The 15,159-nt window shown below is 33.5% G+C and overlaps 1 protein-coding gene across 1 annotated transcript in view; it reads left to right on the top strand.

Moving 5' to 3' along the window:
- The window catches only part of LOC149792275 (potassium voltage-gated channel subfamily KQT member 1-like), a 282,881-nt gene that overhangs the window by 18,925 nt on the left and 248,797 nt on the right, over window positions 1-15,159 (top strand). The window lies entirely within an intron of this gene.

A 15,159-nucleotide genomic window follows, 5' to 3' on the forward strand; every position in this document is an offset into this window, starting at 1 on the left:
AGTTTCTAAACATTATCGTGCTATAATTTACACAACTCACCCACGAGTGCAAGTTTTACTATAAATGTCATCGTGCCAAAATTTAGACCACATAACTACAAGTTTTCCATACAAGTCATCGTGCCAAAATTTAGACCACATAACTACAAGTTTTCCATACAAGTCATCGTGCGAAAATTTATATCCCACAAATACAAGTTTTCCATATAAGTCATCGTGCCAAAATTTAAACCACACAACTACAAGTTTTCCATATAAGTCAATGCCAAAATTATGACCACACAACAACAGGTTTTCCATACAAGTCATGGTGCTGCAATTTAGACCACACAGCAATGAATGCACGTTTTTCGATAAAAGACTTAGTGAGGAAACGTTGTCTCTGAAATGCCTACAGGACATATTTCCTACATTAGTACGATTGCTAATGTTGTGGGATAAATCTAGTCGGTCAGCAAAAGTAATAACAAATTTGTATTTATGCAGATGATGATACCACATCTAAGTGTAACTTTTAACTAATTTTGATCATATATGTATGAAAAGTTCAAGCAATATTCATCTCAATTCTGCCGTCGTATTTTGTTCGAATTACTGAATCAAACATGCGCAAATATTCGGTTTTGCGTTTTATGCGATAAATTCTATATTTTAAGATGCAAGTAAAATGAATATAAACGTCAATGACGGAAATATCTCTTACAAAAACTTTTAACAGATTTATCCAAATTCTTATAATTTTTTATACATGTTCAAAATAACGTTTTCAAACTTTCAAAATGAAAAATGAAACAGTTTTTACAACGACACACACATAAACATGCATGTATACATACATATATACATACATACATACATACATACATACATACATACATACATACACACATACATAACAAGAAACCTAATTTTGGTAACTTTTCAAAATGAGTTTAGTACATTAAAAATTTTGCATGCCGCCAGAAGTTTGCGCTCAACGTTGACGGATAAATGAAAGAAAGTCCGTCTCTCCTTAAAATGAAACTGTCCACAGATAATACATCTAATGTAAACAAAATAGCAGGTGTGGATGATTTCGTATTGATGTATAAGTTTAAGTCTATTAATTAAAATTAGGAGATCTGTTATAAACGAAACGCAGGTCTGGTAATACAAAATCTGACTTTTTGGATAAATACAAATCGGTTCTTGGTTGTTCAAGTTGCATACCGATAGTAGTTTGAAGTTAATGTTTATTGCTACACCCGCAATGTTTCATTTCCCGATATTTCCGTTTGTTTCATCAATTTGCCATCATCCCTATCCTATCTGTAAATAATGCACATAGACGTTGATTGTTACGATAGGGTATGTATTGTGTTGTTATGTGCAGTAGATTATGTTTCAAAGTTTCCTTTAACATTTAAAGATTGATATGGTACTCAAAAAGTCAGTATTGCCTTTGTCTGGTTAACTGTCAGATTACATGCTATTCAGAAGTTCCAAACACCCTGCCCAGTATGTCTAGAGTATTGATGCGAAATAATTCTAACGCGACCTTAAAGTTCAATGCAAAAGAAACTGAAACTGAAATTATTTTTTTGAACGCTGTCATCTTTCTTCTGTTTCGATTTCATGCATTAAATATCCTTGTATAATTGTTCTGATTAACAAAGATCTGAAAGCATTTATCAAACAAAACTGTATGTCACCTTGACTGATTCTACGCAGCATTATGTGTGATCCTCAAGAGGCATACACTTATCAAGCTTCCTTAGTATAGAACCTTCTAGGATTTACAACACTTTGAGCAGTGCAAGCAAGTAAAATTAAATTGCATGAATTATTGTTATGTCCATATAATCACTGAAACATTATATTTCATACCCGAGTAGAAAAAGCGACTGTGAAATTGAACTAACAAACATGGAAATTGTAAATAATAACAAAAAAAGGAAAAGCAATTAGAAGTGATCATCATGTCCTAATACATGTTTGAGACGGCAAGCAGACATTGGACTTCCTTAACGTAAGTGCAGATAGACCCAACTATCGACAAGCAAATGGCACATGAAATGTAGAAACTGGTGATGGTGCAGCTGTATTGCATGCCCAAGAGGGAGCATATTACAATGTAATAGAGTTCTGTTCAAACTTTTCACAGTGACAGGGGCAAGAGTAGTCACTATGTGACTTAACCTATATTTTCATTAGTCTTACTATGTCGGGTGGCATAACACTCTTATTTCCAAAGGCCCTGCTATATTGTGCGGTACAACACCTTCATTTTGATACTTTTGCTATACGGTGTGGTATGACACCCTTATTTCAAATTCTTGTACTATACAGTGTGGTATAAGACCCTTATGTCCAATTCCCCACCGCTTCCGTGGCCTAGTGATTATAGCGTCAGCCGCGGGAGGTATCGGGTTCAAACCCCAGCCGAGTTATAGAAAGGTCTTATAAAAATAGTACTAACAGCTGCCTCGCTAGGCGCTCAGTCTTAAGAGGTTAGTGTTACGACTGGTCGGCTTGTTGTTAGGATAATGTGACTGGGTGGGGTTTGATGCTTTTTGTCTGCAGCATGATGCCCCATTGCAAGACATACTATTAACCGCCACACTGCAGACATCGTAGCGATATGACTGAAAGATTGTTAAAACTACGTTAAAAGCCAAATCTCTCTCTCTCTCTCTCTTCAAATCTCGTATTATACAATGTGGTGTAACACTCGTATTTCCAATACTGGTACATAGTGTGGTATAACATCCATATTTCCACTAACTCCTGTCTCTGTTTTCCTGTAATTTGATTGGTGTCAGAAATTAATGTTGTGTATGTAATGTGAAACTGGTTTTCGATTGGCAGATACTTCACGCTGCAACGCATGCTTTTAGTGCTTTGTTTCAATTCAATATCTCATCTGATAAAACAAGAGCTAGATCTTGGAATACATGCTATCACAATAACGGGCATTAGGTATGTCCTAGCTCGAAAAAACATTACAGAGGTCAACATCAGGATATAAAGTGACTGAGGTATTTGAAATAAATCCATGTAGCTGTGACACGGCAGTCGTTTATACAATGATGGTTGAAGCTTGCTGCATGTACACAAAGGCTCGCATCACACATATCGCATGATTGAGTTAATGGCCATAGTTTACGTTCTTGGTTGTGTTTGTTATTCCAGTGTAATATTTTAACAGTTCTATTTGATAGATTGTTAAGGAAGGTATGTGCCATTAGCAGAATATGACCTTGAGCTAAATTTCTTTTTCTCGCATGGGTCTGGATAGCCATTATAACCTACGTCGATAGTACAAATGGATTATATCAAAATCTCACATTCAACGAATTTCTAATTTTCATATAAGACAGTAATATTTTCCCAATCCACGGCAAATTTTCAACATCCAGGCAATCACATAAATAACATACATTTTTGCATTATACCTTAGTTTAATTGTGGTTAAGATATAGTCAAATGCATATAACTGTATTAATTGTGGTTAAGACATAGTCAAATGCATAACACCGTATTAATTGTGGTTAAGACATAGTCAAATGCATAACACCGTATTAATTGTGGTTAAGACATAGTCAAATGCATATCACTGTATTACCTGAGTTAAGACATAGATGCATATCACTGTACTAATTGTTTGATAAACATTTCGTACATCAGCTTATGAGTATTTTCAAAAGTGAATACCGCTAACTATCAATATACGAGTGTTGAGGATGCTAATTTTCATCGATTCAAAATGTTTCAAACGAATTTAGAAAGAAGGAAGAAGGATTTAAGTAATTATCTTTACTTCAACTTCCAGTATCTAAATAGCCTGTACCATCAAGTAAATACATGCCACGGTTTAATTTACTCTCTCCCTCTCTCTCTCTCTCTCATCCCCCGACCATGTAATACACATTGTTTTATGCCACAATCTTATATATATATATATATATATATATATATATATATATATATATATATATATATATATATATATATATATATATATATATATATGTGGGGGGGGGTGTAATCCTACATGTCAATAAAGGTCTTGATTAACTTTATGAGAGCTTGTAGCACAATCCATCGTATTTTCACTGATATGGAAATCGAATATGATCAAACCAATACTCGCAACTGTGACGTCAGCAATGAAAAGATAACTTATTTACCTCTAAATAGACTGCGGGTCATGTGACATATGGATTAGTGACAGGACCTAGCTCATCAGCCACGATGAGTAAAATTCGCTTTTGAAAGACAAATATCATCAATGTTTGTGATGATATAGGAATGTTTTTTTTTTCTCCTCTGTTTAACAGTGGATGAAGTGTCTTATTATTGACTTCTCGTTTTTAGATATGCACAGTTTGCGTTTAGCTCTTGGCATGTTATCTAGCACGATAAAGATTTTATAATGAAAATCGACGCATCTCCCTGGAAAAGACTGTTCTTTTAATTCTGAGTGGAAAAATCGTGAACGTCATAATTATCAAATGTTCAACAGAGGTAGCATGGTCTTTTAAATAAAAATAAAATGAGATAGCATGATAATTGCTTGTTTTGGCGCCAGCTGTCACTTAATAACTAATGTCGATCCAGTAGCAGCATATGTATGTAAAATAAAATGTATGTGAATGCTTCAATAAATAATGCATCACTCTCTGGCGTTTTAAATGTTAGACTTATTTATTTGTAAGAGACTCAGACTCTCCTTTAAATGGTCAAGGTTATTTTGTGAAATCAAGTCGACCTGGTTGCAAGATGTCACATATTATTTTATTCAAGGCTTATGGATCATTTCTCTTTGACATAGCCTTCGGCATCACTCAAAATTCACATTTGAGGCACAGGTTTCAAAATTCATATTTTAAACTCATTTCAAACAAAAGATGTTTGTGATTGCTTTAATTTGCGCAAGCTGTGGCCCAAGGATATTGTCAGATCATCAAAGTATAATTGAAAATTGGTTTCTTGCATGAACAGCTCTAATTTCGGAACTTCGGAATTACTGGCGGCTATTAATTTGTGCCTCGAATCACAGCGAGATATAAGACTGTGCATGTGCGTTGTTAAGTGTCTGAGCTTTATACCATCGATGCTTGATTGATATAGCATGCATTCATTTTTCTATGATTCTGAAGAAAAAAATCTTGTAACTATGGTAGCCTTTTATTGAAGTGCTTTATACGCGATGTTTGAGAAAGCGTAACACAGGCTTTGAATATTTCACTAGGCAAGCACACGTATATATTATTTTTAATTTAGTTTTATATTGTGTTTACAAGGTAAATGTTATATGTATTTTATTTGTATTGTGTGTCGACTGTTACCTATGATTTTGCTTTATGTATATTTAATCTGTATTCTGCTTTTGACCGTTATTCATAATTGAGAGTAGGAGTTGGACCTACGAGACTAATTTTTTTATATTTTTTATAAACAACGTATTACATGGCTAAATATTATCTTTTAAACTTTTGAGTTCAATGTCTCTTTTTGTTTAGAAATAAAGAATGTTTTTGAAGCAAGTTATTTGGTGAAAAAAGTGAAAACTGACCTTCACCATGGTTCTGCTATTGTGTTCTAGATTTCAATATAAATGTTGTTTGCTTCAGAATTACTCATTTCTATCTTGAAATCGGTCTTCTGAGAAAGCAGTTTTAGTTTTGTTTCAGTTACTATTTGAGCGGACTTATTATTTGAATTATTCATTGGAATTACAAAGTGTTCAAATAATATTTTCAGGCTAAATCAATGTTTTGGGATTATAGGGAATTAATTCAAGGATATTCTGTATTATATCATCGAGATACATCAAGACTTTTAACTTATCAACGCTAGTCTTGGCTCTTTCGGAACACTAATAGAATTCATTCTTAATATTCTATACTTTTGGACTTGTGGTAGAACTTTTAGGATTAATTTGGATTTAAGTCACAATACTGTAATATTGTTTTAAATTTCACTTTGTATTCTTGGAAATAAATTATTGTTGAATTTTGAAAAACTTGTTGTTTTTCGCTCATTTCTGTTATTTAGTTAAGACCATAGATTCGTAACAATAATATACGCCATTTTGTGAAATTGAAATCCCATCTTTGCGAAGTTGGCTTTGTGAATCTTTTCTGCCATGCTGTTATCCCTTCATAAATTAACATAAAATATTTGTATTTCTGACGTTTTCTTTTTGATTATTAACTATTAGTTTGACATCAACGAATCGTTCCTACGCGAGCATGTAAAATCAGTATTTAGCGTTCTTTAATTTTGCAATGAGAAAGTAATTCAAAACTATGTACAAATTAAACGTTTCGTAGACTAAAGAACCATACATTTTTCTGTAATAAACGATTGCTTCAGAGTGTTAACACCATACATAATTTGGTGACGAAGTTAACTTGACATTCATAGTAATTTTCCATGTCGATTGGAAACTATTGCTAAGACATTGTTAATGAAGGCCACAAAGAGCAATTATTGATATAAAAATATATTCATTTGATAATAGTTTAGAAAGGAATCTGATAAACATGAGTGGCAATAGACTGTGTAAAATGAATTCAAATAAACATGAATTATTGGTTTGAAATTTAGAAAATTTAGTTAAAATAATTTGGTACCTTAGTTTCATTAGGTGCATCCTTGAGAGCCGATGTTATTTTTTATCCTTCTCCAGAGGAGAATAAAGAAAGAATTCCAATCAATTTTATGCAAGATTTGTTAAAACAACCTACAGGATAATGAAATTTCCTAATTGGATTATCCAATATAGATCTACGCTAAGTCGAAACTGTTAAAAATAACAGGGCATTTGGTATGAACAGTTGGAAGAATTCCGAATGTATTGGCCATAGTTTTCTGCGTGAATATGCCGTAACATACGCGGCATACAGGAACATCATTTTAGAGCAACTGTGGTAGGGCAGTTGTGAGCGTGCCCCACTCACGCTCTAGAGGGTGCTGATTCGGATCCTACCATCAAAGGAGCCCCGATCGCTGCTATGGCGTGTCCTTGGAGAAATTCAATTGCCTCAGCGCAAAATATATTATTTGTGCTGTTCTGGGATTAAACACCAAACAATATTTTTATGAAATCAAAGAGCTTGTACTTAAACATGTGTACGAACATCGTCCACTGTATAGGCTAAACCGCTGGTTGGACCATCCAGTGTTCCCTCAGATAGACCATAGTATAAGGTAGGCCCAAGTATACTTAATGAAAAATACAAATAGAAAATTAGAAAATAAATGCTCTCTAACGCAAATAATTTCGAAAAATAATTTCACTGAACATGAAACTTCAATATATATATAAAGACGGCAAACAACGATGATTGATCTAAAACACATTAATTATCCACTCTGCATACTGACATTGATTAATCCGGTCTGTGATTTTGAGATTATGCCTGGACTACTTCCTTGTTAAGGTCAAAATGTTTATGTGGTTCGATACCTTATTAATGAACTATCATCAGCGTTATGACTTGAAGAAAACGAAAAAAAAATCGTTTTTGTTCTTATAGTTTAATATATATTGATATACATGTTATGTCTATAGTATAGTGAAAACTGGTAAGCTTTGATTAATCCAGGACTAGTAACAACAGTTCAGGAATAAGCCACATCATATTTTCTTGTCTCTCTATTCACTCCTTTGGTGTCGTTTAATAATATATAACTCATTATTTTTAAATGACTATTTCTAAAGTTATTGAATAATATAGGTTCGTGAATGCACGTAACGAGATATACAACAAGAAAGGCATGCCACTTAATTGTAAAAGAAAACAGCTCTTTATAGTGAATTTGGTAAGTTATCCAGTTTACATCAAATAGATTTTTGCTTAAAATGGCAAGATATGTGTAGCATTAGATTTGCTTTCAATAACTTATATTTGTATTGTATGGGGTAATTGGATAGTGAAACAGTGTAATTTATTAGTGAAACAGTCTGTACGGTGTGATTCATTAGTGAAACAGTCTGTTCGTTGTAATTTGATAGTGAAACAGTCGGTCCGAAATAATCTGAGAGTGAAACAGTCTACAAAATAAGCCAGCTTGAGCGAGACGTGTAATTTGTATCTAGAGCCAATGATTTTGTCCTGGTTATCTTTTTATTAGCGTTGGTTAACTTCATTGTTTAAAGCAGCAACTAGTTCTGTATGCACCTTTCGAATCAGATTTATTAAACATAAAAGACACAATTCTAAGTAAATCAACAAGATACAGAGCGAGAAGCACTCGAAAATAGCGATCTAAGTTTATAAAGTTACAAAAATCCATGAATTTATAAATATAAAACAAAAATTGGTCGCATGAGTATATCGTCCTTCTTGTAGTTAGTAGAGCACAATGTCAGTAGAGAATATCTTTATTTAGTGTTATCATTGGTCAGTAATTTTAGTTAACTTTTTTTTCGATACTATTCTGATTCATTCAGTCAGTATGGAAGCTTTTCGAAGGTATCCAAATGCGGGCTTTTCTAAAGTGAAATATGGGATACAATATTAGTGAATCCAAATGCGGGCTATTCTAACGTGATATATGGCATTCAATAATATTAATCAATATGCACGCTAATCTGACGTGATATTTAGGATTCATTACTAGTGAATCAATACTAATGCTGTTATAACGTGATATTTGGCATTCAATATTAGTGTGTTAATACGCACGCTATTCTAACGTGACATGCGTTGTTACTATTCGCTGTAGAAAACTGTCAGCAGCCTTGAAGGATTGACATGGTGGAAATATTGAGGTTAAGTATCTCGAGACTCGCTTAGCAGACGATATGAATTCCACAGTCAGCTGATATATCGCTACAAAGAAGAATGACACATCCTGTAAGTGTTGAAGACATTATATCTTTGGGCGAATCGGATCCATGATCATTTGTTTTGCTTTGCACTTTAATCGAAAACAGCTCAACAGTAAAGTTGCATGTCTGCGTTCTAAGGTAACGCATCAATTCATACAGATTAATTACTTACAAAATTACTTATGTGTCTTTGTGTGTGTGAATTGGATTTTTAATGTAACTTTAACAATTGTTCAGTCATATCGCTACGATGTCTGAAGTGTGACAGTTTATAGTGATGTCTATCACTGGGGCATCAATGCTGCAGACAAATAGCATCATGCCCCACCCAGTCACATTACCCTAATACCAGTCCGACCAGTCCAAACACTAACCTCTTAATGCTGAGCACCAAGTGAGGCAGCTGTTAGTCATGGAATACAGCTGCACCATCATCAGTCTCTACATTTCATGTGCCTTATGCTTGTCGGTATTTGGGTATATCTGCACCTCGTTAAGGAAGTCCAATGTCTGCTTGCAGTCTGAAACATTTATTAGGACAAGTTGATCACTTCGAATTGCTTTTCCTTTTTTGTGATTTGTTTTAAATTTCCATATCTGTTAGTTCAATTTCACAGTCGCTTTTCTCTACTTGGGTATAAAATATAATGTTTCAGTGATTATATGGACATCACAATAATTCATGCAATTTAATTTTACTTGCTTGCACTGCTCAAAGTGTTGTAAATCCTTGAAGGTTCTATAGTGAGGAAGCTTGATAAGTGTATGCCTCTTGAGGATCACAGATAATGCTGCGTAGAATCAGTCACTGTGACATACATTTGTGTTTGATAAATGCTTTCAGATCTCTGTTAATCAGAACAATTATACACGGATATTGAAAAAACATGAACTCGAAACAGAAGTAAGATGACAGAGTGTAAAAAATAATTACATTTTCATTTTCTTTTGTATTGAACTTTAAGGTGGTTTTAGAATTTTTTTCACATCCATACTCTAGGCATACTGGGCACGGTTATTGGAACTTTTGAATCGCATGTAATCTGACAGTTAAACAGACAAAGGCAATACTGACGTTTTGACTACCATATCAGTTTTTAAATAGCATGTAATCTGACAGTTAAACAGACAAAGGCAATACTGACGTTTTGACTACCATATCAATTTTTAAATAGCATGTAATCTGACAGTTAAACAGACAAAGGCAATACTGACGTTTTGACTATTATATCAATTTTTAAATAGCATGTAATCTGACAGTTAAACAGACAAAGGCAATACTGATGTTTTGACTACCATATCAATTTTTAAATAGCATGTAATCTGACAGTTAAACAGACAAAGGCAATACTGATGTTTTGACTATTATATCAATTTTTAAATAGCATGTAATCTGACGGTTAAACAGACAAAGGCAATACTGATGTTTTGACTACCATATCAATTTTTAAATAGCATGTAATCTGGCAGTTAAACAGACAAAGGCAATACTGATGTTTTGACTATTATATCAATTTTTAAATAGCATGTAATCTGACAGTTAAACAGACAAAGGCAATACTGATGTTTTGACTACCATATCAATTTTTAAATAGCATGTAATCTGACAGTTAAACAGACAAAGGCAATGCTGATGTTTTGACTATTATATCAATTTTTAAATAGCATGTAATCTGACAGTTAAACAGACAAAGGCAATACTGATGTTTTGATTACCATATCAATTTTTAAATAGCATGTAATCTGACAGTTAAACAGACAAAGGCAATACTGATGTTTTGACTATTATATCAATTTTTAAATAGCATGTAATCTGACAGTTAAACAGACAAAGGCAATACTGATGTTTTGACTATTATATCAATTTTTAAATAGCATGTAATCTGACAGTTAAACAGACAAAGGCAATACTGATGTTTTGACTACCATATCAATTTTTAAATAGCATGTAATCTGACAGTTAAACAGACAAAGGCAATACTGATGTTTTGACTATTATATCAATTTTTAAATAGCATGTAATCTGACAGTTAAACAGACAAAGGCAATACTGATGTTTTGACTATTATATCAATTTTTAAATGTACTGCATTAAGGCAACTTTGAAACATAATCTACTGTACATAACAACAACAAAAGAACATGTGTGAAACATCAGTTATTTTTCCTCTGATTAACTGTGTCCACATGATTGTGTACACAATACATACCCCTTAGTAACAATCAACGTATATGTGCATTATTTACAGATAGGCTTGGGATGATGGCAAATGAATGAAACAAGCGGAATATTCGGGAAATGAAACATTACGGGTGTAGCAATAAACATTAACTTCACTATATTACTTTAAACGAGTGATCAAACTACCATCAGTATACAATGAGGACAATCAAGAACCGATTTGCATTCATCCAGGAAGCCAGATTTTGTATTATCAGACCTGCATTTCATTTTTAACGGATCTCCTAAATTTATCTAATAGACTTAAATGTATACATCAATACGAAATCATCCACACGCCTGCTATTTTGTTTACATCAGATGTATCATCTGTGGACAGTTTCATTCTAAGGATGGTTAAGGTTGTCAGCTGCTCGTAACTGTCACAACTATAGTAAAATATACGACAGGGGACCATTCAAGGTTTCCCTCCAATATAAATATCTGTCAAAAGAACTTACGAAGAGACACGCAGACATGTAGTTTGATGTCCCAGCCAGTCACATTATCCTGACATCAGGCCTACCACTCCTAAAACTAACCTCTTAATGCTAAGAGCCTAGCGAGGCAGCTGTTAATAACATTTTTTTAAAAGTTTTTGGTATGACTCGGCCAGGGTTCATACTGCTATCTCCAGCATCCGAGGCGGATGCTCTAACCACTAGACCACCGGAGTAGTTGTAAAAAGTTTATTGTGTCAAAACTCAATTTTATTTTAACGAGAGTGCACGTATGACGTCTGTATTAGTCTTGCATTTATTATTATGGCCATCTCGCCTTGTATTGCATCTTTCATAATACGAATTTTGCCACTTGGAGAAATAAACATAAATGCAATATTTACATTAATTTACCTAAAATTACAAATTGATCAAATGCGATTAAACGTGTTGAAAAAATAAATGTTCCATTCCATAAAAGTCATTAAATGCCTTCCATGAGATAAACATAAATTTTAAGACGAGTATGACATCTGATAAGATTAAATTTAACATGACTGTGCACTCCTTCAGAAGAGTAGGTCGAATATAATCGTGTAACTCTGGACATATTCGCAGCAATATTTGTAAAGAACTCTCTTCGTTTAACTGAATTCGATACAGATACTTCAATGACATTTTACGCCCACTTGTTCCTAGTTATCTTCAGCGGACTTGAGCTAAACAAGAAAGATTTCGATTACAGAATTCCTGCTTTACGCGACTTTTCTCTAAAACACGTTATTATTATAGTAAATCATTGTTCGTTAGAGGGTATGTTGATGAGATTATATCGAGATATGTGCATCGCTAGACCTCGCTCATGTCCGAATAACTATTTCATATCTCTGTCTTCAGACTAAGGTGTTTGCTAATCATCGGAGTAGAGACGCGCTGTATTACCGGTAAACCGGTTTACCGTGGTGTGTTTTTTTTGCAGTGATACGTACATGCTTCTTGTCACTGTACCGGAAGGAATGTATTGACATTCCTGAGTATTCTTGTTACGAATTTAACGCCATTAGCAGCATTTTCATTTCTAACTAATTAAAAACATATTTTGGGCATTTTTACAAGTTTCTGTATTTGTCACAAATTAACTTTGAATAGTGCATACATTATTACATTTATGATCTTTTAATCACGTGTTACACACGTGGCACATATATATTCCAAGGTGGTTCCCAAACGTGATGTTGTGAAAGATATTCGGACCATATACAACTCTTAGAAACATTACGGATTAAAAAATGTAATTTGTTTTAGTTATTTACTAGCGTATGTAAACATAGTCTCATGTATGATTGCGAATCATCCTAAGATTTCAGGACAGCAGTTGTTTTCTACTTGATATTTAGATAAATATTGTAATATAATTAGTGTTATATATTATTTGCAGTTACGTATTAGTTTATAGCTTGCTAGATTTTAGTTATTATTTATTCGATTATCAGGAGTCGGTACGTTTAAGAAATGTCTCAAAAAAATTATTAAGTAATTATAGAACTAGATGTCATAACATACAGTATTCACGAACTTTTATGGATTAGTTACGTAAAATAGACCCTCATTAATTTCTTAACCTATGGGATTCCCTAGATATTTTTATTTGTACGTGTTATTAAATAATTTGAGGTCGGAATACTTCATTGTACCGGATATTTGGGGCGCATTTTGTATTAAATATCGCGAATTAATAATATTCAGATTGGAATGGAATATTGATTAGCCATACAAATATTAAGCAAAAGAAAAACAACATGCACGTGTACGATTACAGTTTCGTGATGTGTGGCCATTAGATGATTAGAAAAATCATGTACAGTTTTTGCGCATTGTGGAGGTCTTCAGTCGACAACGATTGTTCACATGCGTTAATTATAGACTTAAAAGCCGGGTTTGCTAGTTAGTAAGACCATATGAGTATAACAATATTTTCTCTTTGTCATATGTGTATTTTATTTTTACTGGCTCTATATCAAAAATGTCTTGCCCGGATGTTGGCATCCCACTCAAGTTTTCCCTGCCTTTTATATCAATAGTGTAGCTAGTAATTTTTAGGTTTAAGTGCCAATATTTCCTATTTCAATCAACAAACTCTATAATGTCAGCACGGTGACTTTTACAGGGTGTCGGCCATAGTGGAAGCTTATTCGTCGGACTTAAGATAAACTATTAGATGACAGCGTATGCCAAAATAACATACACGTTGCAAATGCATCAATATAAGGTACTGACCATTTCATTTCCAGACGGGAGCTGCAATTTATTTGGACCTGGTATATTTTTGTTTCGTTAACCTCAAGATACTAAATGATGTTTTTTAACAATACAATGGATATCGATGTGTGTGTTTGACCAAATCTCAGAGTAAGATAAGTTTTCAGTTATTGACAGACGGAAAAATAAAATGAAGTGTCAGCCCCCTGTCCCAGAACATTAAAGTGTTTCCTAATATAACTGCGGAAATACTGTACCGAGCACTAATTAAAAATTAACACCTCAAATCCAACTGCAAGCAACATAATAAGCTGGAATGATGCGACTGTTGATATGGGTCTGTGCAGTTTGACTTCACGTATAAGACAATATACACGGTATATATTTCTTTTTTTACAAGTTATATGTGTTATGTTTTCGTCTATAGAAATACTATCGATTTTAAATATAAAACTAATCTGCGAAATAATGCAAACAGTCTTAGTTTGAGTAAAAGATAAAGTACTCGAAAATGGAATTATATACAAATTCTTAAACTGAGAGACGGATATTCCTATATATGACGGCATATCCTAATTACATCATCGGTTTCTGAAAAAAATATTCGAATTAATGTGACGATGATAGAGATCTTTGTTTATATGGAGTGTCTGCACCTTAATGTCTAATGAGAAACAAAGCATTGCTAGTTCAATTCGACAAACATTACCAATATCAAGGAGATAAGTACTCACGCATACTTCAGTCAACGCCTCACTTTTGTCCACTCAGTGGAACAATAGAGATGATGATTATCTGAAAGATGTATTAACAATAACACGGTAATAGCATTCTTGTCAGAAAGACAGATATGTCGTACATATTGTGCATACTTTCCACCGCTTGGTATCGGTCAAACTGATGAGATTATTTATTTCTCATACGGATCTCTCTCTCTCTCTCTCTCTCTCTCTCACACACACACACAGAGAAATCATTCTTCCTAAAATGATATTCATTTTAAAGCTATCAAGTTTGATTACAACTTCAAAACTAATAAGCTATATTTCTAGTCCATTGTCAGCGCGTGAGTCATTTTTAATTTTTAAATCGTCATTTTAGGTTTTTTTTTGTTATTATTTTAGAGTCTGGATACTTTCCTGTTTTTCCACCAGGTCATATACTAACTTGTTCTTTCCAAGCAAATAAAGCCGTAATATCGTAACAAGATTAATTTTCCTATCCAGTAATAACAACAAGGGCTTACAAGCCTAACATCTGTCCATAGTATCGAGGGCTTACAAGCCTAATATCTGTCCATAGTATCGAGGGCTTACAAACCTAGTTTTTGTCCATAGTATCGAGGATTTCATTTTGTATTTTCATCTTGATATCGTCACATAATCAGGTAACACTGTAGAAATATGGTACAAAGG

The sequence above is a fragment of the Sinohyriopsis cumingii genome, chromosome 9 (assembly GCF_028554795.1).
Source record: "Sinohyriopsis cumingii isolate HCF-2022 chromosome 9, ASM2855479v2, whole genome shotgun sequence".
In the NCBI taxonomy this organism is placed as follows: Eukaryota; Metazoa; Mollusca; class Bivalvia; order Unionida; family Unionidae; genus Sinohyriopsis; species Sinohyriopsis cumingii.